The 27879-nt window shown below is 40.6% G+C and overlaps 1 long non-coding RNA gene across 1 annotated transcript in view; it reads right to left on the bottom strand.

Moving 5' to 3' along the window:
* Window positions 1-27548, bottom strand: part of LOC141941557 (uncharacterized) — a 67057-nt gene extending 39509 nt beyond the window's left edge. The window contains exons 1-2 of the long non-coding RNA XR_012628373.1: window positions 27520-27548; window positions 3871-4009 (exon numbers count right to left, since the gene is read on the bottom strand). This is a non-coding gene — a long non-coding RNA (uncharacterized LOC141941557). The remainder of the gene's footprint in view (window positions 1-3870; window positions 4010-27519) is intronic.
* Window positions 27549-27879: the final 331 nt, after the last annotated feature.

Genomic DNA, 27879 nt, shown 5'->3' on the forward strand with positions numbered 1-27879 from the left:
GTGGCCAGGAGCAGGAGCCAAGCATCCCTGTCACTCCAGAGCACAGCACCATGGGGGGAGGAAATCTATGCAGGACAGCCCATCCCTCTATGCCAGAGCTGCTACAGGTGAGAGGGAAGAATTTTCTTTGCTAGGGTGGTCCAGGGGAGCGAGGGGATAACTCAAAAGCAGAGAGATAAAATAACTTGTGACTTGACAACTCAGTAGAGCAGCCAGACCAACATCATGCCCATTACCCTATTCTGCTGCAGCATCTGCTTGTGACAAGAAGATGTATATTGCAAGCTATGACAAGCAATGTTTGCATGATGCTTTCCAAATTAAAAAGCCCCCCAAACAAACCAAACCCAAGAGAGAGCAAAATGAGTTGTCCCTGATGAGGAAAATAAATCTCTCAAAGATGGACATTTCAAGGCCTGCATTCTCACATCACCACTCAGGTTGCTGGAATACATGTCATGGTGTATCAAAGAAGCATTTCATTGAGACACTGTACCAGGATGTCTAGTATGTGAGCCATGGACTCAGAGGAAGGGGAGGTACAGCAGGCAGAAGACAGGGCAACAAAGAAAGCAACTAATATATATATGCCTGTCAGCAGCTGTAATGCAAAAAGACTTGAGAATGTTATGAACAGCCAAACCAGTTGATACAGAATTACTGCAATTATATGAAAATATGGACAATCTGCCATTGGTGTAAATCTTCAAATTCAGATTTTTCTTTACCAGAGTAAAGCCTGCTTAACAGTTATTAATGACCCAAAAAAATTTCAAGGCTTCCTCCTCCCAATTGTTGCTTTAACAGTGGTAGACAAACATCCATTTAATCTATGTGGCTAGCAAATATATTTTCTCCATATGCTCTGCTTATTTTCTGAATAACCTCTTAAGAACAAACAGAAAGGACTACATTTTAAGGATGAATAAATAAGCCACCATTATTATCACACAGTGTTCTTATATCCCACCGACGAGGGTAAAAGCCAAATAATTTCCATGGAGGAGAATGAGAACTAATAATGCACTTTTCAGCACTTACCAGAAACATAATTTTTATAGTAGTGATGGAGAAAAGCAGCAGATTTCAGAGTACATAATGGAAGGTAATTTTAAAATCTGTTTTAAAAAGGGGTGATGAATGCAGATATTTGTATTTGTAAGCCCCTCCACACTAGCAGCAAATCACTCAAAAAAGCAGATCCCCCTTCCCTAGCTCATCTTCACTGTACTTTCACATACTTGATCATCAAAGGCCACTAACCCTTCCACTGGATGTAGAGTTGCAAGTGAAAGACATTTGTCCTATCTGTTTGAGGTTCACAATTAAATTCAAAGAAGGATTTTCAGAATCATCTCTTTGTGAAACCACATGAAAGGGATATTCCCATTTGCTTTCAGATTTAACCAGGGATTTAACTGGAGCAAAGGGAATTTTCAAAGACTGTTGCCACTGTGGAAGAACACGAACTGGCTATCACTCTGCAGTTCAGATGCTACAAAGCCAAGCAATAAGAACAGGAGCAGTGTATCTACAGGAAGAGCTGGAGGCCAGGTGCAACTAAAACTACTTCTAACCCACCCATTCCACTCACAATTGCAGCTTTCACAGAAGGTCCTGTGGAACAAGGAAGAAAACAGCAGAGAAAAACAGATGCCAAGAAAATAAAGACATGGAAACATATTCTTATTTTTTCAACATACCTAAAAAATGTTCCTCACCCCCACTGCACCTCTTCCTACCAAACACAGTCACAAATCTTTTACCTTCACAAAGATTAATTGTGCAGCACAGCTAGAATCTGAACTTGCAACATCCTCACATCCAGGGGTTTCTATGCTTACCACTGAACTATGCAACAGGCTGCTTGTCCCATCCCCCCTCCCAAGCAGTCTGAAGGTAGCAAAGATTTGTGCAAATCTACAATAAACACAACTGTCTGGTTACAGGCTTGGTAAATTACAGATCGGTGGAACGGTAGAGACAGCAACAAAAGTAACAGTTATGGAAAAATGTCAGGAAAAATACATCTTAATTGCTACAGAAAAGTTTGTTTGTTTTAAATCTGAAACTGATCTGTGAACACACAAAATTCAAAAATTCAAGCAACTCTGAACTAATTTCAAGTTTTCTCACCAGCAATTTCTGTTACAGTTCTATCAATGATAGCTGCAAATGTTTGGAGAATGGAATTTCCATGCATGGGTACTCACCAAGGAACAATCAGAAGTACAATGAAAGTACGGGGTCTGTCTTTAACAGATCTCTTCGAATAGGGACAGCAGTTAATTAAAAAATTATACATCCCTCACCGGAATAGGCATTGCTCCCTGCAAACAGAAACAGGGCTCACTGTGGAGAGCAAGACCCCATTGCTGCCAGCTGCAGGGTTTTGCAGCTACTGGCAGAGGAAGGATGACTCCTCTGAAGGCAGAAAACAGGGCTGGGACACTCTGCAGTCCCCAAGTCTGGGACAGCAGGATAATTTACAGCTCCTCCTTGTACCCACCGTATGCAGTGACAGGGAAAAGCACAGGGGCAGTGTCAGACCCCTGGACAAAGCCCTCCCCAGGCATGTCCTGCTACTTGGGAACCAGACTGCCCTCTGTTTATGGCTGCAGCCAAGGAGGCTGTGGGGACAGAAGAGGCAAAAGGGAATAGAGATGGAATGAGACAGAACTAGCAAAGACCGACCCAGACAAAAGAAAAGAAGGGAAAAAGAAATCTTTTGACAGGAAGAACAGGTGAAAGAGCAAAACAAAGAGTGCCCACCATAAAGCAAGTAAGGAACTGAGAGAAGAGGGGAAGAAACACGAGGATGAGTGAATATGCAGACTCTGGAAAAGACTAGATAACCACAAAAGGAAATAGTAGGTCAGAGAACAGAGACACAGAGAGGTCATGCTTTTGTTCAAATTTCACTGAAAGTTTGGTTTTCTACAACGACCTTGACTGTTGGTTGGTTTGGTTGCACTAGCAAAACAAAAACAAAGCAGGAAATTCCACAGTTGTCTGAATAAAAAAAAATGTACAGAAGAAAAGGGAAATGACAAAGACTTGAATGATTTTGGCAGAAATTCAAGTGGAAAAATTGAGTCCAATTGACATTTTCCTTTTTAGGAGCAATGATTTTCTTTTAAAATTCTCTTTGAGAGATTTTTCTTATTGGTACTTTCTTTCAGTTGCTTGTTGGGAGAACATTTCACATTTATATACTTGATCATAACACTAGGGCTTTTTATCACTTAAAATAGTTGTTAATACTGTAATAGTAGTTGTGTTGCAGTATTTGGTAACTTAAAACTTCAGTATCTCAGTGAACTCTATCCCCACTGAATGTATGACAGCATCTGTCAACCAGAATTAATTTAGAACCAGGCAACACTGACTTCTTTTTAAAAAGTTTATGCACAGGGCATGGTACACACTCAGGCAAACAGCATGGTGTACGCTTTCAAATATAAAATAACATTACAATGTTATTTTTCCCCTTAATCTGATTCGAAGACAGAAGTCAATAATATTGTCCCGGAGGTTTTGCAAACACAAAACCCAAGAAAGTAAATGTTCCGAGTTTCTCAACATCAACAATCATAATTTATCTTTAATGCACAGATATAGAAAACAACATTTTATGTGTGTACGTATGCGTGTACGTAGGCATTGTCTATGCCTAAAACACCTAGTCCTAAACTATTCAAAAAAGGAAACAGCGCCTTTTATCGTTTCATAAAACCTGAACTACAGCGTTATGTCTCTCAACTGCTAGCATTGTTTGTTTTATATATGCCACAGTTTTCGCAATTTAATTGTGATCGTGCTGGTCATAATATGCTAAGAAATGCACTGAAAAGCATCAAAAGTAATTACCTCTTAATAATGAGGCCTCTTCCCATCACCAACTGTTGATGTTTCCTTGAGGACTGGGCAGGTGGAAGCTGAATTCTGTTGTGTAACATTCAAAGCTGCACTTTTTGCACCTATTGACTTCAAAGAGGAACAACGGGACCTAAAACAGGGCACAAAACATGGAGAGCATGGAAGAATCAATACCTGTGCAGAACAGTGTTGGTTGATTAACAAGCAATATTACTGCATAATTCTTGATGACTGGCAAGAGAGAAAATATGACTGTAATAGCATCCTGTACTCTTCCTTCGGTGTGTAAACTCTTCAGTACTTTAAGCCCAATCCTGAAGAAAAATATGAACCATGGATCTCTGCTCAAGTGCATACATCTATCTTAACACTATTATCATAGGGTTGGCTTCACATACAATAAGTCAAAAAACGTTGTTATGCAAGAGATAGGTTTCATTTTTTAAGTTTGCATGATGATCAGTCTTTCACACTGACTCCAACACTAGGGCACCGTGCCTTTTTTATTCTTGCCAATGAGATATGCAAGAGAAAACAAACTAATGTTTCTCTGCATGTAAAATAAATAAGAACAGGTAGACAGATGTAAAATATGGCAAAACAACAAAATTCTATCTGCAGCTAAAATGTGAGATGAAGTTGAACAGGAAAACAGTAGAAGAAATCTAAATCTTCCTATTTGAACAAGCAATCGTGTCTCTGCTTTTCACCTGCCAGCTCCAGCTGTGCACAGCAATTAAACACACTACACTCACAGGCTGGCCCTATTGTCTTGGGGGATTTTTGTTTAGTCTGTGTTAGATAGCTGCATTTTAAAACAATAATAAGAGAACTTTGTATTATCAGAACTCATGCCAAGCAACTATAAAGGATTTTGATGGCTCTTTTATTTCACATGGGGCTTTAATCTGCAACAATTACCTTCTTCCAGCATGTGTGTGTTCCCTCTTTGTGAATGACAGTGAATGTAAAAGCCGGGGTAACTGATACTGGCTACAAGCCACTTCGGATATGACCTCCTCACTTAATTGTTTAAAGCATTGGCCACTCCTGAGGTTTAATCCTCAGTTTCTCACTTCAACAGTATGCTTACAGATCTGCGATTTTTTTCCTACAATGGATTGATTGACCCATTTACTTCTGCTCCCTTGATTTCCTAGACATTATGATCACAACTGTAGTTGACCCAATCATACACCTTCATGAGAGCAACAAAAAATAGTGAGAGGTACAGGGGTTTTTATTCTATATTGCTTTCGTTTCACAACCTATGAAGTATCAGGTACAACGTAACACATCTGGAACAGAATTAACATGCTTCAAGTCATGCAGGATTCTTTGCAAAAATATTCTTCCTATAAAATAAGGAGTCCCTATTTGTGTCCACCACTGGACTCACTGCTAAAATTACTATTGCATTTATTGTGTTGTTAGTAACTTCTCAAAGCTTTAGATTCTTACTATTTTAAAAATACAGAATCACAGAATGACCTAGGTTGGAAAAGACCTTGAAGATCATCTAGTCCAACCATTAACCTCACACTGACCATTGTTGCACTGACTGTTGCATAAATAAATTATCAAAAGGAAAACTATTTTACTACGACAATTCAGAGCCCACTAAAACAAAGTAAATATTGAGGAATCCCTTTTAAATGGTTACTGGGTGCCATTTTCAGTTTATGACTGATTTGTGATTCTTACACCTCTTATCCAAACAATCCTAGATATCCTTGGCTTCTGAGGAAGCGGGAAACCACAGAATTATTTTGAAGATGGCAGTGATTCTTTCAAATCCAAGACTGAAACCAAAGCTCTCAGATCCAACTCCACAAGTTCACATATCAGTAGTTTGCACCAATACCTGCAAACACTAATTCCACATAGTTGTAGATGTAAGCAATGTCACAGCAAAACTGAAGCTCGTGAGTTTGTACACAACTAACAAAACTCCCTAAAGAACTCAGAAGAACCTGCAACCAGTGCTACCACTGAAAATCATCAATGGGGGAAAAAAACCCTGTGTAAATGAAACGTTAGAAAGGAATTTAATCTATACATGTCTGACTGAACCAAAACCTTTCCTTGGAGCTGAGACAGATCGTTCCAGACCAGTACTTTCTTCCAGGATATGTACAACTGCATGATCTGTTCTGTTTTGCAGGGAAAACGGATCTTTTCCAAATGGCTGCACTGAATCTAATTTTCCGTGCAGTTTTAACAGACGGCAATTACTGACGTTGCTGCTGCAAGCGAAGAAGGTGAAAGTTAAGTGTTAGTTTGTAAGATGTACTAAGCCATTAACACAATTGCCTTTTGGCAAAGGCACAGATCTTCGGTCAACAGCAAGGTAACTTAAGTTTTGCTGACCAACTCAAGTTACAGCAACTAGGTAGTTTATTATTTTTAAAGATTAAAACACAAAGCAGAATATTTGAGATATTTTCTTCATATCTAGAAGTTCTCTAACTTAAATAGATACTTGTCTATACTAGAACTATTCCTCATTGACCAGGGGTAGTGCGGTATAAAAAAAAGCCAGCAGGATCAGATTAGAATAAGATCTAGTTCTTCAGTTTTAGAAACAACTGCTGTTTCAGTTTAAACAGTCACCTGCAGAATAATTGTCAAAGTTTAACTTTATTAATGTCAATATAGTAAGTTACACTGCAATGAGGTGAAAAGGGACTGTTCACAGCTACCAGAGCTGCTGCTTGTTTGTCCCAGTCTTGACTTGATGAAGTACTTTCTCTCTAATAGAGACTAGCAGTTCGTTAGTGAGGCTTCCATAGCTTTTCTGAAATGCTTAAATAGTACAAACATTTAAGTGAAGATATTTGAAAGCTCAGAGGCAGCTTTCAGTGGAATTTGTACTTCTGAATCACCAAGGGATCTTGGGAAACTTCCCTGGGAACTACGGGGCAATTTTCTGCTATCTTTACTGGCTCAGCGTGATTTTTAGCAGGAAAACTGTTCTAGTTACAAAGCAGGTTTACAGAGTCAAAACACTCCTCAGTGTGACATCACCCATCTTTACAGCAGCTGTTACAAGCTTAAACCTTTGTAGTCTTCCAAATCTGTTTGAACTCCTACAGTCCACTGAAGGTGACAGCTTTGCACAAAGGCTTTACTATACCATACTAATACAATAAAGCCTTAAAGCCCAGATCCTTTAAATTATTTCAGATGGACAGGGTGTCTCTGAACAAACATCTGTCACAAGGGGCCTCCAATGCTGCAAGGTCTTATTGACAAGAAACAAATTACAGGACTGGAGCCTATCATTGTATTGTAGCAAATAGGTACTTAGGATGTTTCGCATGTAACAAAACATTAGTGGGCTAATTGCTGAGCATTATTTATTCAAACCAAAATCTTGGAATTTCTCAAAATTCCCATCTTCTGATGTTTTTCTGTTGTTACTATGAAAGAAGCAGAGCAACTATCCAAAAGCCCCCATCAGCAAAATACTGTGAAGTCTTCATTACCTTTAATCAACCATTCTTGCCCACACCTTGCTGTCGACTTACACGGTTGTGTGCCTATTAGACTGGCTTATTGATTCAGCTGAAAAATAAGCCCTCCTTAAGAAAAGTACTTTCCAGGGGCCTCAGGCCAAGGGGTGGTCCAAGTTCCTGCACAGCTGCACATGAATCAGTATCACTACAAGTGAAGGAATGAGAACACATAACCAGAGAAGAAAGAGTCAGGCCCAGATCAGTGTCCATTGACCATAAAAAAAAAATCACACCCTCCAATTAATGATAGTGTTAAACGGGCCATTTTGTAGGTAGTTCTCGGCCCATATAAGGCCTCATCTTCCAAAAGAGATCCTTTGATCTACTGCCAATATTATTCTAGTGTTGACTTAGAAGAGAGTTGGAAGACTGAAAACACGTCATGAATTATTTATGGTGCACATTTTTTACGGATGCGTTATTGTTTACAAACATGGTCAATATAAAAGGACAAGATGCATTTCCTTAAGGCACCAGTTCCTACCTCCCAGTCAGTCAACAAGCCACATGAAAGGAGCAAGATAGATTCAATTAACACATAACTCAGGATGTTTGATAAAATGGAACACTTACAGAATAACCCATTTAATCTACTGTGTTCTTAGAAGCTGAAATAATTTTTAAAAACTCGAGCACATCTACATTCTTTTTCACTTGTGTTGTTATAGTTACATGTCTAGAAAACGGGAGATTTTGACAGCAGACTAATAATTACATATTTGGTCAGATACCTTGAATGCATCAATTCAGCCTCTCTCTAGTTTCCTCCAAAATTCAGCAAATCTATCAGTTCTGTCCAATTCATCAAATCTCAATCATTCCTCTTAAGTTCCCCCTCATTATGTGATTTCTTTCATAAAAGCTCACGTTCACATTACCGTCCCATTCTCAGATATCCCCCATCCTTCTCACTCCCATTTCTACAGTTTTGCCTATAACAAATGCCAGATACATAGGTTTGAGAAAGAAAAAGACAAAATTAAATACCAGCATTCCAGGAACTGCAGTTTTAACATGAACTCTTAGCATCGTTAGCCTAACAATAATCAAAACCCTCACAAAACTTGGTAATATTTACCAAGACTTACCAGCTCTGGTCACCCTAGAATACATCAAAACTCTGTAATTAATCATCTTGATGGATATGAATATGGCAAATGTGCGTACTCAGACACACCCACGTACACAATGAAAGGAAACTTCTGCCAGTATTTTCTTTATTTCTATAAATGATCTTTCATTTGAAGTGTTTAACAACTTTGGCTTGTATATGTAAGATGCTGTAGTAATGAGGTAGCAAGCAAATTTATACTGTAAATCACAGCCTTCAGGTTTTCTCATAATCAATAAGCTATATTGCTTATGTAATGGGAAAACTAAAATGTCACATCCCAAAAGATCTGTCAAATATTTAAATTAGCTAAACATGATCTATACAGTAAATAAAGTTACCTCTCAACTCTAAAGATAACACAGTGGAACACCTCAGGTTCACGTTTATCACAGAGACATTTCGGTTTTTCTACAAATAATTTATTTTGATGCTCAGAAACTCAAAGTGCTACTAAATAAATGCAGGGAGCATCCCTGCATGGCAGCTTAAATGAATTGGAGAGCTCCTCCATGATCTAAGTAGTAGTTTTCTTGTCAGTCTTGCTAAAGACTAGGACTAAAGAGCGGTACTCAAATTACAAACATATTATGTACTCACTCCTCATGATCCTAGAGACCAGGGAAGAAAACAACAAATTACTGAGCTGAAATTGAGAACAAGTTCTGACAGCCTCACACACTTCAGCTAAATGTCTGCTAAAGAGTGAGAAAGTCACTGGTATAAAGCACTTGAATCCATCTGCTCTTTTCTCTCAGCAGGGGTTATTTTATGCAACACAAAGAAGAGACTTGGATGTGGGAAAACATCGTATTCTAAATACTAAGTGCTTCTGAAAATTGTCTGAGATGTCTTTCTGTGTCTAAATACATCTCAAAAGGTGACCAATGAATGCCACTTTTAATTGGGCCTTTGACAACATAAAACAGGAGAAAAAAAGATTCTTTTTTAAAAAAGCAATATGGAATCCATGGAGTGACACACAATAAGTATTTAAAGGTTTAAGTACAGAAAGAGACAACAGGCCTGTCCTGCTATGCTCTTTGCCCAGGAGGAGTCATCGTAAGGTCCCACAGTGACCACATACGACTTTAACATAGTCCCCCAACTCTAAATTACAGCGTTACATTTTAATACACTTTGTTATGTATTAATACACTTTTTAACAAACATATTACATAAAATCTCTGGTTAGTAGTTTTTGCAAAAAAAATAATGTTTCCAGTCAGAAAGAACGGCAAGTGAAGGAGCCTCCCTGCAAGGCTGGGACAGGTGAGCGTGTGTCCGGGGCCGCAGCATGGGGCTGTGCCTCATCTCCCCTCCGGGCCCGGCGCACTGATGGGTGGCTCACACGAGGGTCAGCCTGGCCACGTGGGAGACCTGATGTGGGTCAGAGACCACGGTGGCTCTATAACCAGCTCTGTAGGCTTCTCAGGTGCCAGAGCACCTGTGTGGGAGTCTGAACTGGGACCCAGGCAAGAGAACTGGTGTTTTTTGCATGAATTAGAGCTCATCCAGCCTCTAGTCCTACAAAGCCATTGGCTTCATGGAGAAACAAGCATGCTCAACACCCGAGCGAGGAACTTGATACCTTCTAACATAAGGCCCCAACCTCGGAGCGATCATTCAAACAAATATCCTAACTTACGTGTGCAGTCTCTGCAACACCAGTGGAACTTCCTGTGTGAATATGTTCCCTTAACTGGTGTTGAACTAAAAGATATTAGGAATGGGAAATACTAAAAAAATTAAATCCAGTTCTGGTCACAGCAAAAAGCGCTGATGTTGGAAACAGTACACTGTCTCCAGGTACATTCTCAAGAGCAATGCCCTGTATATAACGATCACAAATACGCAACACCGGGTGTGACTGCTCGTACTCCTTTTGTTTTGATTTGTCCTTGACTGTCTGGGAAAACACACTCTAGTATTCTGTGCTGTTAGTCATCTCAGAAGTGACGCATCTGTTACCACAAGAAAACTCAAACCATGCATAAACTACTACTAGTAAAAAGAGCTGGAGTGAATCTACAGTTCATGTTATGAAAGATGTTTATAAGCTACATGTGCGCCAGTTCGCAATGTGAAAGTAAACTTCTCATTAGGTTTACAGGCCAACTTTCAAACTCATGGAAAAGGTAAACCATTAAGCAGTTAATATAGTCATATGTACGTATGATGGGCACCTCATGCCGACAGTATTTCTTTCCCTCCACTGAACTTTATTCTCGTGTATCCTTTTGCCTGCTGTTTGAAAAGAACTAAAATAGAAAGATTTAGAGTTGATGTGCACACAAATTCACTTATTCTTTCACCACACATTTGTGTATAAATGAACTAGCAACAGACTGCATCTATTTTGACTAAAATTATGGCACTTTTCCCATGTTTATAATAATCCAATTGCAAGAGAAGACTAAAAACACTAACTCAAACCTACAAAAAGCCAACATTTTCAATGTGGCCTCTAACATGGATGGAAATTCTGCAATTATGTCCTCACCATAGGTGCACTTCTTTCCTTGTGGCACCACCACTCCTGTGGGTATCACTAATCTTCATCGTAACACCCCATTGTCAAGTCCAAATAAATTCTACGCCTGTTCCCCTCACAGGATGCGAAACAGATGATAGGGTAACAGCTAACAGAACTGCCCTTATTGCCAGCAGAGCGACTTGTGAGGGGACCTAGTCAAAATTTGTATGAACTAATGTGTTAGTTGTCGACATCTGAAAATACTTTTTTCTTATCCTGGCTGAGATGCAATCAATTGTGTCAGAACTATGCTGCAGTCTGAGTCAAGCAAAAGAGCAAAATAAATGAATTGCAGGATAATATGAACAAGCAGCATCATTTAAAGCTGGGTGGCACAAGCACTATAGCACTATCACAGATCACAATAGTTATTACTTGTCTATGTTCTCAATGCTCTACAAGGTCCCAATTTTGTAACAGAAAATTTACCAAAGCAGGAAGATCCAAGCAGCTGATCATACTAAGTACATTCATTCCACAGGAAATACAGGGAGTCACACAATCGCCTCAAAACACACTTCTTTAGCTACTAGGTCACACCATACTAGGTATCAGACAACTCCCTAACCTTCTCTGAAAGTACCTAGTGGAGAGTGTGTTCTCGTTCTACAGGGAGTAGAAAAGAAAGGAAATCTGTGGCCTGCTTCACTCAAGAAAATGGATGTGGTCAAAGGTAGCATGTGGCAAGAGGTACAAATAAGACCACACATCTTGCATGCTCCAAGAGCGTTCCTGTAGCCATAGCTCCAGCCATGTGTACATCTGCAGCTCACACCAAGCAGCATAATGCTACTCACCTTCCTTACTGTTGCAGAAAAAGCACTTCTCTACATATTTTTTGAACCCAGGGGAAGACCCTAGAGATCTCTAGGACTCTGGATCCCCTCCGCTTTCTGAGAAGCGAACACAACATCATCAAACCCATCACTCGGCAAAACCAAACCTTCTCACAGGATTTGGAGCCTGAGGCATAAAGAGAAGATGTTGAAAACTTTATTGTGCTCTGCTTCTTTCTGCATTAATCAACAGGCCCCAACCTCCTAGTCATTTTCTCTGAGGGTGAACTCAGCAGCATATAACCATTTTTTAAGCTTTAACTCCAATGAAGGCACTCAGATCCTAGGTTGGATGTAAGCATATTTCAATTTGGTCAGCACTTCCCACAGCAAATGTGGTAGAAGTTTGCCTCACGCTAAAACCCAAGAAATACTTTCTTCTATTCTTTCCAGTAATATCCACAACATGCCAAGCAGTTTCCAAACACCCTGTTCTTGCCTTGAGAAGTTCACAGTGCATGCAATAAAAGGACATGGGACAGGCACACCCGTACCACTGGCCTAGACAATAAATATGCACACACTAAGTTTGTCTTGATCTTGTGGAACTCTTTTTACTGCATGGAGCAGTACCACTATTGTATCCCACTCCCCTGTGCAGAGAGATTCTCTTCTCTCATAGATGCCAAAATAAGATGGGACAATTCTCTTGTGACTAACTTTCACAAAGATGATAATTATTCACAAGTTTCAGTCATTGTGAATTAGGCCCCTCACCTTCAACAACTCCACTGAAATACTCTTCATTGTGGTCTATTGTCCAGACAAAGAAATCAAAAGATACAGAATGGGTTAAGCAAACAATGCAACATCATGTGAAGGAGAAGCGAGTACTTACACAAGTCATCAACTTGAAATTGTGTTATTCTCCACTGCATCTTTTCAAGATGAAGTTAATGTAGTTTTGACTCCCCCTGCTCCCAGTATTATTTCTGTTTGTGTTGCAGAGGGACCTAAATTAAAATGTCTGTCATTTATCTAAGGCACAAAAGCAAATCCTTCCTTTAAACCAGCTTAAATATATTATTTGAAATCTGTCAAGTATACCAATCTTTCCTAGAAAAAATAAATGCCATAATTCAGATACCAGCCCTTCCTCTCCAATAACACAGGTAAGTTTATGCAGTGAAATGAGACTGAGCTGTAGAATCTTGTCATAATTCCTTCATCATTCATGACAGTTCATAAAGGAGGAGAATGAGAAATTTCCCAAGAAAAACATTCTTATTGCACTTCGGAGATGATGTGAAATGTTATATGCTTATCCAATGACACAGAACCTCTGAGCCTTTAGAAAGCAGTTTCTTGCCAGTGAAGCAGTAATGATGCTGAAACAAAGGATCAAATAGCTGTCTAAGTAACCGTATCAAGATGCATTCACATTTACTTACTAACACCACACAAAAACCTGACTCAAAACACCATGAGGCAAGAACCTGGCATAGATCTCTCCTATGCAGGTAATGAAGTACAAAACACTGCCTCAGTTCTAATCAGATTATCATATGAAGAGGGAAAGTTTTAAAAGCAAATTATACTTTAATTTAATCTGCATTCCTCTTTCAGAATGATATTAAGATTTCATTCCAGGATCAAAGGTGAGATCCACAACAATCCTAGAAGCTCGAGTTTCCTAAAAACCGAGCTCTGACAGTTTCATGGTAAAATGCTGATGGTTTCTTCATCCATTTGAATGAAAGAAGTGGATCACAGTGCAACATTATCAGAAACTGTCAGGTGATTTTAGGCCAAGAATAACAATTTGTTTCAAGAAAATTCTTTTCCTTATTTAAGAGGAAAAATACATCAAATGACAATAGCAGAGTAGAGCTAGGACTTTGCTGCCTGCTAGCCAACAGATCACAGCTGTAACTAGAGGGAAAGTCACCTTGAAGTGTAAGGCAATTCCCAGCCCATTCAAGGTCCAGACGAAATCCATTTACAGCTAAGAACTGTATAAATATCACATGCAAGAGAATGCCAGGACAGTAATGTGAGAAGGTAAGAAAGGAAAATGGACTATTAAGAGAATGGAAATGAAGAAATACAGCTTAGGAATTCTCTGGTTAGAAGAAAAAGAAGTCATGAATGAATCCTGATGTGGGGCACTGTATTTTGAGATGTTCCTCAGAGGGCAGGGAAGACTACAGCATTGCCTGAAATCAAAAAAAGATTTTCTTGCTTTTGGCACTTCATGATTTCAAACACAAACTGCATCTAATAACAAACATAGTAAATTTAGTCTTAAATAAGGGATTCAGCAGGGAAAATTATAAATGGTGGTACAAAGGGGAACAGAAGCTTTTCTTCAGTAACTAGACATTTAGCTGGATAATCCCTGAGGATTCCTTCAATCCCAGATAAATTCTTGCCTGGCCCAAACCTGACTACCCTTCAAGCCTTATTTGTACCCTTCTGAGAATTGCTAACAGGCCACTGCAACTGCTACAGGTTTCAGGGACCTTCACCAGTGCTGTTTCAAATAAGCCTCACCTGGCACTCATGAAAGAGGGGAAAAAAAACAGGGAAAAGGAAAAAAATACAGGATATTCTGAGAGAACACTGCATTAGCTCCTACACTACCTCAAGACTTACTCTGTCCTAATTACTGAAGACTTTTGCCTACTGTCAGAAGTGGATGCAAGCCTAGATGTCAACTGAGAACTGGATGTGTACAGCAATCCCCAAAACTACAGTATGCAAAAAATGTCCTCCAAAGTCAAGATAGAACAACGTTATCAAGAATTGTCATATAGAGGGGCATCTCTTCACAGAGCTCATCTCATGAGCAACTTCTAAACCTGGGTGTAGGCATTTGTGATTCTTCAGTATCCCTGAACCAACATCTCTGGTTCTTCCAGTGGAAAAGCGATGTGAGGTAGTCAAGCACCTCCACTTAACATGCTAGAGGAAACCAAAGCAAGGTCACTGGCTGATTTTGTACCAACTCCTACTGCTTCTCTGACTACCTGTGAGCCACGAACACACTATGTACTTACGTGGTGAATATACAGCAACAGGCAACTGAGACACCTCTTCCATGCTAGGAATTTGTTAGCAAAACCTGTAGTGAATTAAAATGAAGTTTTAAAAATGCCACAAGGAATTATCAAATTGGAGGAAAATTCCTGCATCTCTTTCCATAACATACCAATTTTCAGTCAATTCTGTGGCCCTCCAAGCATTTGTACATTAAGATTTTAACTTGGTTGTAGGAAACTTGTGTAACAAAAACCTGTATGAGACCTTATGAAAGGGAAGATGGTATTTATTTTAAAAAAAAAATCTCTGGTTACACTGACTTTACTCATACTCTCACACTTACACACCCACAAGCACCAACTTTTCTTTATCAGAGTATTTTATGGCTCCAGTTCACAGAATCACAGAATTGTCTAGGTTGGAAAAGACCTTGAAGATCATCCACTCCAACCATCAACTCAACATTAACAGTTCCCAACTACACCAGATCCCTCAGTGCTGGGTCAACCCGACCCTTAAACCCCTCCAGGGTTGGGGACTCCACCACCTCCCTGGGCAGCCCATTCCAACACCCAACAACCCCTTCTGGAAAGAAATACTTCCTAATAGCCAGTCTAACCCTGCCTTAGTGCAGCTTGAGGCCATTCCCTCTTGTCCTATTGCTTCTTACTTGGTTAGACTCATCCCCAGTTCTCTGCACCCTCCTTTCAGGTAGTTGTAGAGGGCGATGAGGTCTCCCCTCAGCCTCCTCTTCTCCAGACTAAACCCCCCCAGTTCCCTCAGCCGCTCCCCATCAGACCTGTGCTCCAGACCCTGCACCAGCTTCGTTGTCCTTCTCTGGACACACTTGAGTAATTCAATGTCTTATTTGTAGTGAGGGGCCCAAAACTGAACACAGCCATTGAGGTGCAGCCTCACCAGTGCCGAGTACAGGGGTAAGATCCCTTCCCTGTCCCTGCTGGCCACGCTAGTGCTGATACAAGCCAGGATGCCATTGGCCTTCTTGGACACCTGGGCACACTGCTGGCTCATGTTCAGCCAGCTGTCAATCAACCCCCCCAGGTCCCTCTCTGACTGGCAGCTCTCCAGCCACTCCTCCCCAAGCCTGTAGCGCTGCTGGGGGTTGTTGTGGCCCAAGTGCGGCACCCGGCATTTGGCCTTATTGAAACTCCTCCAGTTGGCCTCCGCCCATCGCTCCAGCCTGTCCAGGTCTCTCTGCAGAGCCTCCCTACCCTTGAGCAGATCAACACTCCCACCCAACTTGGTGTCGTCTGCAAACTTACTGAGGGGGCACTCGATCCCCTCATCTAGGTCATCAATAAAGATGTTAAACAGGAGTGGCCCCAAAACTGAGCCCTGGGGGACACCACTCGAGACAGGCCACCAACCGGATTTAACTCCATTCACCACAACTCTTGGGGCCCGGCCATCCAGCCAGTTTTTTACCCAGCAAAGCGTGTGCCCATCCAAGCCTCGAGCAGCCAGTTTTGCCAGGAGAATGCTGTGGGAAACGGTGTCAAAGGCCTTACTGAAGTCAAGGTAGACAACATCCACAGCCTTTCCCTCATCCAATAAGCAGGTCGCCCTGTCAGAGAAGGAGATCAGGTTTGTCAAGCAGGACCTGCCTTTCATAAACCCATGCTGACTGGGCCTGATCATCTGGTTGTCCCGCACGTGTTGTGTGACGGTACTCAGGATGAGCTGCTCTATCAGCTTCCCGGGCACCGAAGTCAAGCTGACAGGCCTGTAATTTCCCGGATCATCCTTCCAACCCTTCTTATAGATGGGCATCACATTGGCCAGTTTCCAATCTGTCGGGACCTCCCCAGTCAGCCAGGACTGCTGGTAAATGATGGAAAGTGGCTTGGCGAGCACCCCAGCCAGCTCCTTCAGCACCCTCGGGTGTATCTCATCTCGTCCCATAGACTTGTGTGTGTCTATGTGATGCAGTAGGTCACTGACGATCTCCTGGAATGCAGGGGGGTCATTCTCCCAGTCTCTGTCCTCTAGCTGAGGAGGCTGGATTCCCTCAATACAACTAGTCTTGCTATTAAAGACTGAGGCAAAGAAGGCATTAAGGACCTCAACCTTCTCCTCATCACTTGTTACCATGTTTTCTCCTGCGTCTAGCAGGGGATGGAGACTCTCCCTGGTCTTTCTTTTGCTGCTCACATACTTATAGAAACATTTCTTGTTGCCCTCGATTGCTGAAGCCAGATTAATTTCCAGCTGGGCTTTAGACCTCCTGATTTCTGCCCTGCATAGCATCACAGCCTCTTTGTAATCATTTTGAGTGGCTAGTCCCTTCTTCCAAAGGCCGTAAAATCTCCTTTTCTCCCTGAGTTGCAGTTCAGTTCCCCTTCATCTTGGCACCTTATCTTCAGGTTAGTTCCTCCTCTTCATTTGAATGAAATCACACATCTGGTATTCTGTAACCATTAACATACCTTTCCTTTTAACCCTTGTTCTACTGTTTCCTTTGGAGCCACCACATCTTTCCCTTATATTATATATTAACCTTAACATAGCTCTACATTTTTTTAATAGAAAAAAATCTCTACATGTAAAGTTCCAGAAGCAACTACGGTATTAGAACTATAAGCAATTGTAGCTACAAACAATTCAAAATTGGGATATAGAAAAATTGGAAAATAAATTCTTATGGTAGTATTGTGATGCAATCACAGGACACACCAAATGGTTCCTTGTTGAAAAAAAATCTTATCTCTAAACACATTTGTCCCTTGGAACAATTCCAGACATGTAACATGGTGCAAATTAAAAAAGCACGAATAATGTCTACCAAGGCTGACCTCAGTTTTTCAAAGTGTTCTGTTGACTACCAATCAGCCAAAACAAGAGATGTTGAATTTTATCAGGAAAAAAATTTTGTTCAAAGAAAGAACTTCTGCACATCAAGTATTTTAGAAAAATTATAAATAAAGTGTGTGGCATCTGCATAACAGTGTTTCATTCATTTTCTTTGTCCAGTTCTTTGTTTTGGTGGAAAGAACTGCAAATTAATTCTATGTGAGGAATAAATCCTTAACAATGCTTAAATCACCAGCAGAGCCAGAAGACAGCAAGGTATACAAGAGCACCAACACTCTGTCCCAGTAAGGACACCTGACATGCAGATTTGTCACAACAGGCATGTTTTATTGATTATAGCCTGTCATATGACAGTCCCTCTGCTATTTATGTACAATTAGCATCAACTTTCATCCTGGGCTATTGCCACTTTGGATTTAATTTTACTTGGATCTGACTACACATGAATGCATCTTCTGCAGTTGCATTCCTTGGTGTGAGAGCAGTTTTCTCTCAGAACTGATGGGATACCTTTTCAACAAGGGCATACAAATGCTGCCATTCATAATTTGTACCTTTAATCTACTGCCTTGAAAATGCACACATCACTAGTCTCAGGCTCAAAACCATTTCAGTCAAGGACACAGATGGGAACTCAGATTAAGGCTTTCCTTAAATTTTCACCCACAAAATGAGCTGAAGCTAATACTTTACAGTATTAATTTGCACCTGCGTTATGGTCAGCTCAGGAGAAAGGCAGCCTCTCTCTGCCAGGAGCCTGAGTAATCTCCATAGAAAATGACATGGGTGGGTCAGGCAGCTCTGTCTTAAATTGAAGGCACCAGGCCCCCTGACTATTACACCATTTTCTCAAAGGACATGGCATTTCTTAATGCCTGAAAACACTTGAGAGATGCAGAATGCCAGCCTTGTGTTGAAAAAAAAGAGAGGGGCAGTAAAGCCCCACAGGTAGCTGTTTGGATTTCTTCAGAATTTGAGAAACAAGGTTTTATGGTGTCCTTTAACAGAAAAAAGAAAAATTCACATTAGTGCTATGTGATTGTATTTTGGTTCAGCCATTTTAGCGTTTGCTAAAAGGTAGTATACAGGACAGTTAACCATCAAACTGTATAGTTGTCACATACTACAGTTAACAGAAAAGCTTCAGCTGGCACTGACAGCTGAAAAGGAGGCACAAACCTGAAGTAAATCCAGGCTTTGCTACTTCAGATCCAGCACAGTGCCATGTAGAGTTAACTAAGCTACTTCTAGATACTACCAATGTAGTATCTAGATAAATACTGTCCATGCAGTCTTTGTATTGAGTTATTGATGCAGAACATGTCTGATCTTGCTCCTTTTCCTTCACTGCCTTGCCGTCACCACAGCGCTAAGTTTGAGAGTGTTTAGAACGTTATGGGAGACACCGTGACAAAATAGGCCCAGGGGACAGTATATCATATTGCAATATAATAACACACTAGTATGCTCGTAGTATCATGTCCTATCATTTTGTATTTCTTCAGGAAGCACAAACATTATGAATCAGCTTTGAATTTCAGGGTCTTTCACATAACTGATGAAATCCCTAAGGAGATGTAGGTAGGGAAGAAGATCAACCTGAAATGTTTATCAGGAAAGAATCTGTATTGGTCTACAAGCTTCCCGGCTCCACATACACATAGACTAACTGTTTAAAAACAACTGGAGTTAAGGTAATCACTTTAGACTCAAATGAAATCACAAAGTTATCAGCTCCTGATACAGTAAAAAGTAAGAAAACAGAAAAGTTTGAGTTTTCTTGGGTTGGGTGTTCACATTGGTTTTTTTCTTTTAGACTGGAAGTCCTCCATCCAAATGCATAGCTTTTTACTTTGAGGCTATCCATTACCCTAAACAAGATTCCTTCCCAGACCATTGGCTGACTATGGAGATAAATTCAAAGCAGTTTTTACAGTCTCCAGCTGAGACTGATGGTAGATCCCTTCTACCTCTCCCAAGTAGGTCACAGAGCACTCCTAATCAGTACCAGTGTGTTATTCTTTTCATCTGTGGCCACTTAGTGGCCAGGAATGGATTTTAAATAAAATCCATAGCCAAAACAGTGTTGTGAAGTGAACTGCAATAAGCTATGTTACTGCTAGAGGTGACCTTCTGCAATCTCAAGGAAAGCTAAACAAACAAACCCCTGCAAGTCATTACCACTCTGCCAGACTCACACTAAATAACCTCATGTACACAGATAGTAAGCAAGTTACTCTGATAGCAGCCTGTGCTAATATTGGCAACTGAAGCTCCATTGAAACAGTCATGACAGGTCACAAGTCATCTCTGGCAGCATGCAGAGAGGCTTTTCAGAACTGGAAAAGTAACAGTCATTTGCATGCTGCTTATTTCTTTCTTTGTCTTGAAGGTATCTTGCACTGTTTAAGTTTTAAGAAAAAGAAACAGATTTTGCCTTCAAACATTCTCAGAGCTTGCCCAAGGTATTCTAAGGAGCAACAGAAGATCATCCTCCTGTTTACCTTTCTTAATGGAGCTATGTATTCAGCTAAGCAGCATGTTTCAGTACCACCTCTAAGTGTACCACGCTGCAAGTCTGACGTATCTGTCTATAGTCAGTTGATACTACACTAAATTTGTGGTGATGCTACTGAGGGCAGCCAGAACTAGGTTTTCAAAATGAACAATAATTTTTATCTAGGACCCACAAAAGAGAAGGATAGAGAGGAAGGAGATTCTTCTCTTTGCATTTTAGTCATCTGGCTGCTGGACAAAAGTTATCTTTCCACATGATGTAACTGGCTGGTCTGTTAGAGAATGGAATTCCCCACACAGCAAGGAAGCTTCTTGAGGGGTTAAATGGCGTCATTTGTGCCTGGATTTTTTTTGCCCTGGGCGTTTCTCAGAAAGCACACTTCCCTGCATGTACTAAGACTTCACAATGAAGTGCCAAATGTCCTATTTACTTCAGTCTTTGTGGAAAAAGAGTATGATCAGATACCTAAGTAAATGGGGACAGAGATTCAGTTCAGAATATTATTTTTATCTGTTTTACTGATACAGGAACAGAGCTCATGAAAAGCAGTCAGTGTCCGTTCAGATGGTCAGAAACAAGACTAGAAAGTAGGTCTCAGCCCTTTCTTTGATTTGGTCACCTGGTGGTCACCCATGGACCTTACCACTATGTCATTTTATAGAGCAGCTCATGGCAAAGGCCTAAGGCCAACAATCTCACAGGTAGTGCAGATCATGAAGAGTGTAGAGGTTTGGAGCTGGATTGGTGTCTAGAAGTTCTCTCGCTCCCTTTACCACAAAGCTGGGTAGCCATTTAGACCAGCCCAAATTAGCCTGCCTAAAGCTGTGTTTCTGTGTAAACAGCAGATTAGAAGCCTTGTATAAAAGCACTGAAGTAATGTTTGAAATGCTGCAGTTATTGCATAAGGTTGTCATTAGCATCATTAGTAAGTCAAGTAATTCTTGTGGTGTGCAAAATAGTAGCAAGCAAGCGATAAACACTACTTTCCAGTAGTTTGCAAGACATTTGTGGAGTGTATTCCCAAAGCTTGTCCATATGCTTTACTTTTAGCATCTGCTATCAGCTTGTTCTGACCAGTACTGTGAATCACATCTATAATCTAGACTGCTGGTGTTTTGAATTAGCTCTGCTGCATCAGAATATCAGAGTTTAGTTACCAGTTAGTGATGCACCTTCTACATACTTATAACCCTACTGGTTGCCCTGTATTTTAGAATCACCTAGAACTGACAACATGCCCTGTCTGAAACTTTGACTTGCTCCAACGCTTATCTTTTCTGATAAGAGTTCCTACAAAGATGCAGGTATTCAAATCCACCATAAATTATGTCTATATTATTGGGTGTATCTAAGCAGAACAGCCAAAACCTCTTTCAGCTTCATGATAGAATAGATTACTGGTTTGTTTAGGTCTCACAGGGTTCCCAAGATCAGCAAGATCCTGACCCCTTTCCCATCTTACCACTGCTTTTGTAAATTGCCAGAGATTCACAGCTGGGAGACCAGACTGCAGGGATGGGTTAAGCTTATAAATTTGCTAGACAACCATAGGGATCATTACAAGGTGTGCAAAGAGGAAAAGTCATATTCATTAGGAACTAATTTAACATACTTTGCAAGGTGTTTGGTATTGACTGGGTTAAAGGCTGCATTTCATGAACGTTTTGAAAGCATTTCTGAAGAAGCCTAATGATAGAGTAAGAAAAAGGATACATAAATGTAACCCTCCTTTACTACCAAGTCATCTAAATAAAAAGTCAATGCTCAACCTATGCTATAGGGTCTTTCTCCATTGGAAATTATCTTCCAGATTAATTTTCTGTAGGACTTCAGCTCAAGGTGAGTCAGGTATAGATGTAGTGGGAGGTGTCTGGCATCTGTGCACCCCACACTGCAGTCATGCCTCTAAGCCACGTGACATGGCTGTGGATGACTATTTTCAACTAAAAGATGATGGGCAGGGAAGCTGAGGGTCTTGCAGCTGAGGAACGAGAATAAAGCCCAGACCTTGCTTCTGCCATGCCAACTAAAAGTCACTTGGTATGTCTGACCTTTAGTTCCTCATCCCCTCAAAATGGGAATAAGGACACTGTACCTCATTAAACTACACACTTTTTGTGGCATGAAAAGAAGTCATAGTATCCCTGTCACAGGGCAACACCTGCTAGAATGATAGTTCACACTTAAGGCACCATTGAAATATAAGCAACAACAGTCAGTTTACGGTAAGGAGAAACCCATCCTTTCCAAATAGTCAGACCCAAACCACACTGCATGACCCACAGCTCCAGCTACAATTGTAACACGCATTTCCCAAGGTTTTCTTTCCCTACTTCCTTTTCATTTTGGAGATTGACACTAGTTAATGAAACTTCTTTGTATCTGTAGCACATTCATTCAGAATGCATTGGGGAATTATTACTTCATGCTGGTCAAACAATTCACTGATTTGTTTACAGAAAAGCTGTGCTAAATAGCTGGACTGTTGTCATGACCTTTCACCCAGATCTTTTGATAGTGGTTACTAGAATGTCATGTAAAAATAAATTAAATGGTATTGAACGAGTTCCTAGTAAAAGCAGTTAGTGTAAGTACAAAGATAAATTCCATATTAAGTCTAGCAAATGAAGTGCTTTGACAAACAGCTCTTTCTTGTGGATGAATGACAGTTTTACACTAGCATTTACCACTGATTACCACTCCGTATCCCTACGAAACACAAATTGCCACAAGCAAATATTATTGCATAACTGCATGCGTATGCTCCAATACAATACACAGTAAAGGACTAAAGACTGTGAAGTCAATTCTTAACGAAGCCCATTCTTATTTCTGTAGATTACTTTCCTCATACTGAGTCATGCTCACTATAATTTTTCTGCAGAATTATCATGCTTAAGATCACGATAGTTTTCAGTGAACAAATACTGGTAAAACACAAATGTTTGCAGATTCTGACTCTATAAACAGCAGATTTAGAAAGAGGGTGATTAAAGCAAATTTCCTTCATTAAAAATATGCAATAGATAACCCCAAACTCTCCTCCTCTCCTCAAAAGAAAGCAGTGCTTTGCAACACCACTTTCAAGAGCACTCAGTCTTTTCTACACCAAATCTCTTCGGCAGGTATCACATTGCCAGAGGAGCAGGGCAGTTCTTGCAAGAGAAGCGATCTGCAGCCCAACTCGGGGCTGTAAATTTCCACTGCTCAGCCTGCTCCTCATTGTGTGCCGCCAGGCTGGCCTGACCTTTCAGCAGCGCAGGCCCTGTCTTTGTGCCGTGTTTATGTGCATTCCAGCAGCCCGCTGCACACTCCCTGCGCAAGGTTAAAACCAAGGGACAAGGAGGAGGAAAGTTGATGAGACAAAAAGTGAGTGAAAGAATTTAAACAGGAGATGAAATCCGGAAGTGAGATGATTTGCTACAGGGTTCCTGCTGCAAGTAAATGAGAAACTTCTACAGTTTCTAGTGAAGTTTGGGTTGCAGTTACTACAAAGCAAGGAGAATTCCGGCTCCTTGCCAGTTACTTTGTCATGACCACAGCACACCCAGGACATGCATCTTGTCAGAGTCAAATCTCTTACCTACTTGCCACATGTGGACCTGTAATTGATGTTGCAAGTTAGGGCCCTAAATACAGAGAGCCCTCTACTGCAGGGAGTAGAAACATAAATCCACACACCTTTTGGTTTTGTTTTTGTTGTTTTTGGTTTGTTTGTTTTTTTTTTTAAACTCCCCCCATGCACTGTTTTTTTCAAGACAACTTTAGACAGAAGGATACACATACTTCTCCCTTTCCTGTCCTTCCTTCCACCAAACCCTCCCTTTTCATATATGTGAAAAATCCAGCTCCTACTCCCTATCCTGGCAGGCCTTCAGGGACAGCAGCCCCCTCAAACAGAGGGGGAGCCAGAAGAGGGGCAGAGCCGTGGGAATAGCAGGGCTGCACACACTGTTCGTACCGTGCAAAGGGCTTTGCTCTCAAGTCCAGATCAAGAGAATCAGGTGTCTGCTTTGAACAAACGCTCGCTCCTTTGTCATCCTTGACCTTTCTTTCTCTCACCTTCTAACACAACAAGCCTTCCTCAAAGGGCTCCTTTTAGCTCCTAGATCAAGGTTGTAAGTTGTAGGAGCAGACAGGAGCCTGACTCAGAGTTTGCTGAGCTTTAAAAGCCAGGTCTCTGCTCCCTGTGTCCTGGAACATGGAAAGGGGTGGTGGTGCCACACCAGGCATGTGAAAGGCCTGACTGTCTAAGCAGTAACAGAAGCCATATGAGGTCAAAGGATCAGCTAAGGATGACATTTTTGGACTGATGCTAAAAGCAAGGCTGTACAGACAGTACAAGAGGTGGCAAAACCCACAAAATTACAGTTTCACTTTGGTGGGATGGTGAAGTTTGCCTCCTAATGTGCATAATATCAGAAGAGACATCAAGACAAAGAGGTATGAGGCAAAATTTGGGGAGGATGTCCCTAGCTTGTTAGGCCCTAGAGACACAGCCTTTGCAAAGCTTAGTTTTAATGACAGTAGAAATGTAAGACATTATACTTAATTGGCTTACCATGTCCAGTGTTCTGCCTCCACTGTGTTATCAGATACAAAACAATCTCGAGAGATTAACTTAATTTGATTATAGTTACAGCAGTGAATATTTTACTCACCGGGAACAGCATGAGACTTCCTGCCATCCGAGGGTCTACCATCCTTTCTGTGATCAACAGAGTTCCCTTAGGATGAATGACACCTGCCAAAGCCATGTCTGTGGTGGAACCACTGTACCTAGAACAACCTTCCTAGTTATTAGAGATGCATGATAGTTAATGGACTCTTTTTCCCAATAGAAATTAATCCCATAAAGCCCAGAACTACTCTCTTGATTGCTCTCACCAATGCAAAACATGGGCACCTCCATCTGTTTGATCCACTTTCTGGAAACGGGTCCAGTACACGACAGCTGAACACTACACTGCATCCCCATGTCAATCTGGAGCATAGGTCAGAGCTAATTTTTCTATTTTACTGATCCTCTGAGGCCCTATAGCCTCAGGAGGTCTAGCACTGAGCTGATTCTGTTCTAAGGGCATATTTTTTCCCCACTGACCGTCATTTCTATGATTAATTCTTAGATTCTATGATTCTTATACCAGTATTATCCCATCATCTCTTCTCCCAAAGGGCATTTAACTTGTCTTTTACCTCGTGAGTAAATGATAGAAAGTATTAAGATTCATTGCAACTGGCTCTTCATAGCCTTCTGCAGTATTTTAACTGGTCTCCATCATGCTAGTCTCCATGAAGTCCCCCCAATACAAAACAAACTGTCTGCTGACTAATTTAGGCCAGGAATTGGTGGCTGTGGCTTTTCTTGTCTCAGCAAGAAGCCTGCTATGGGCCATGAATACTTCTGCAGATGTTTTTACGGCAATAGCAGACCCTGGGACCCTGCTGTTGGAGTTCATGAGAACCTGCCAGTTCCTGTCAAAGGCAGCCTGTCTAGAGACTGGATCCACTTTTATATCCGTCTGCTAAAAAGGAAGACCCATCACTGAAAGAACAAAATAAAAGATGCCATCAGAAAACAAGGACTTGAGGGTAAAGTTAAATGTGAACAGAAAAACAATACAAAATAAATATATTTACTACCACATTGTCTTGAAATGGATGGACTTGACAGAAATGTCCTACCAATGTAGTTATTTAGTGTTCAGACAGTGCAACTCAGTAGTGCCCCTGGACTGCAAGGACCCCAGACGCTACTGCAAAGATGGCATGGTCAAGCAGGCTGTGTTGTGGCTTTATTTCATTCTTTGTGAGCCACTTCATATCTCCAAAATTATACTTGGTGGAGTTGTGTTTGGTTGGGGGTGTTTTGTTGGGTTTGTTTGGGGGGGTGGGGTGGGATTGGGAGGGGGAATGAAGAGCTCAAAGTAAAATTAGACAGCAAAGCTTCAAAGATATGCCCACCCAGAAGGAAGGATAAGAGGAAAATACCTAGCAAAAGATTAACTGTCTCTTTTCATTCCTCGAATTCCTAAAGGATAGTCTAAGGATACATTTGGCTTCAATTCCTGGCTTCTCTTATACTAGAGAAACCACCATCAATCTACCTATGTTGGGGGCATACGCCTAAAGGCTGTGTTTTGCATGGACACAGCCCATGAAGTAAGACATTAAGGCATTGCACTCAAAAGGAAGCTTGGTCCACGCTGTATTAAAGAACCTTACAAATACATGTACACATCACATATGTAAATTGGGGAGTTTTGCCAATTATATCCGTGACAGCAAGACTGAAATGCAAAGGAACAGAAAATGTAATTGTAATTTTGGAAGAAGCAAAATTATTAGTGCAAAAGCACCCCCCATCTGGAATAAATTCACTGGAAACTAGGTAAATAATGGTTCCTGTTCAACTAGGGGTCTTTTCTGGCAATGAATAGGTGCAAATGGACTGTGTAGGTATTTGTAAATCCACAGAATTAGATTGAGCTTCTTAAGTCTTTGAAACTCAAACCAGCACCACCCTTGTATAAATTTGTGGAAAACCACTACTTTTGAATAATTGTGATGCAGTAGAATCCACAAGAAAAGGTTTGTATAAACCTGCAAATTTTGGATCATCTATAGTTGTTTTCCCCCAATTTTCAGGAGGCTGCAGACAACGCTTCTTTAGTATATTAAAGAAGGTTAGCTTCAAAATGAAGAAGCAGTTTCCAACTTGCCCAGAGTAGTGTTCTTTTCTTCCAGCAATACCAAGTAGGTTAGATTTAGATTCCTGCCCAAAACAGCTGTCTATAATACTTCCCACTGCAGTGACACTAACCCAAATCCATAGCCTTTTATATATTACAAAAAGCATAAGAGTATTAAGAAAAAGTCATTAAAGAAGGGATAAGGAGAAAAGTAGGAGTTAAGAGGTTCTTCTGGTTTAGACAATGAAAAAGATATATGCCAAAGTCCTTCTGGAAATACATTTTCAGCCTTGCTACTGGTTGGATCTGGGATATGAAGCTGCAGCAGTCTTGCCTCTCTCAGGCTGCAGATACAATTTGATATCTTTAACAATAATATCAAAAAACCTCCTAGCAAATTCCAGCAGACTTCAAAGAGAAAAAAATATATAACTCTTCTTCATTTTTCTTTATGCACCAGAACAAGAGTGTTGGAACCTGGCTGACTTCAAACAAGTTACATGGACAATTACATACTTCACTTGTATTACTCATTGCTCTGATCACAGCAGCTATAATGTCACAATAATTAACTATTTTTTTCCCCATGAAAACTCACATTATCTGTGCACTTACTGCAGTTCATTTTCCCAGGCATAACAATCAGCCACAAAGAAGCAAAGACAATTGTTTTGGGCATCTACCTGCAAAAAGAAAAAATTTGAAAAACTGAATTTTATTACCTTTCTATATCATAGCATTTAATCCACCTTTTCATACTTAGATAAAATCCCACCCTTCTGAAATTAATACTACTTTTGTTTAAATTGATATTATGCTTGGAAGTGCAATGTAACATCAACTAATTTACTGTATTGATTTTTGTACCTGTGTTTGTAGCAGGTAACACATGTATATATATTAATACATACATATGCATTTAGATAATTCCAAATTAACTAGAATTTAAAGGATTTAAGTATTCTGCCCCTCCAA

Source organism: Strix uralensis, chromosome 3 (assembly GCF_047716275.1).
Source record: "Strix uralensis isolate ZFMK-TIS-50842 chromosome 3, bStrUra1, whole genome shotgun sequence".
In the NCBI taxonomy this organism is placed as follows: Eukaryota; Metazoa; Chordata; class Aves; order Strigiformes; family Strigidae; genus Strix; species Strix uralensis.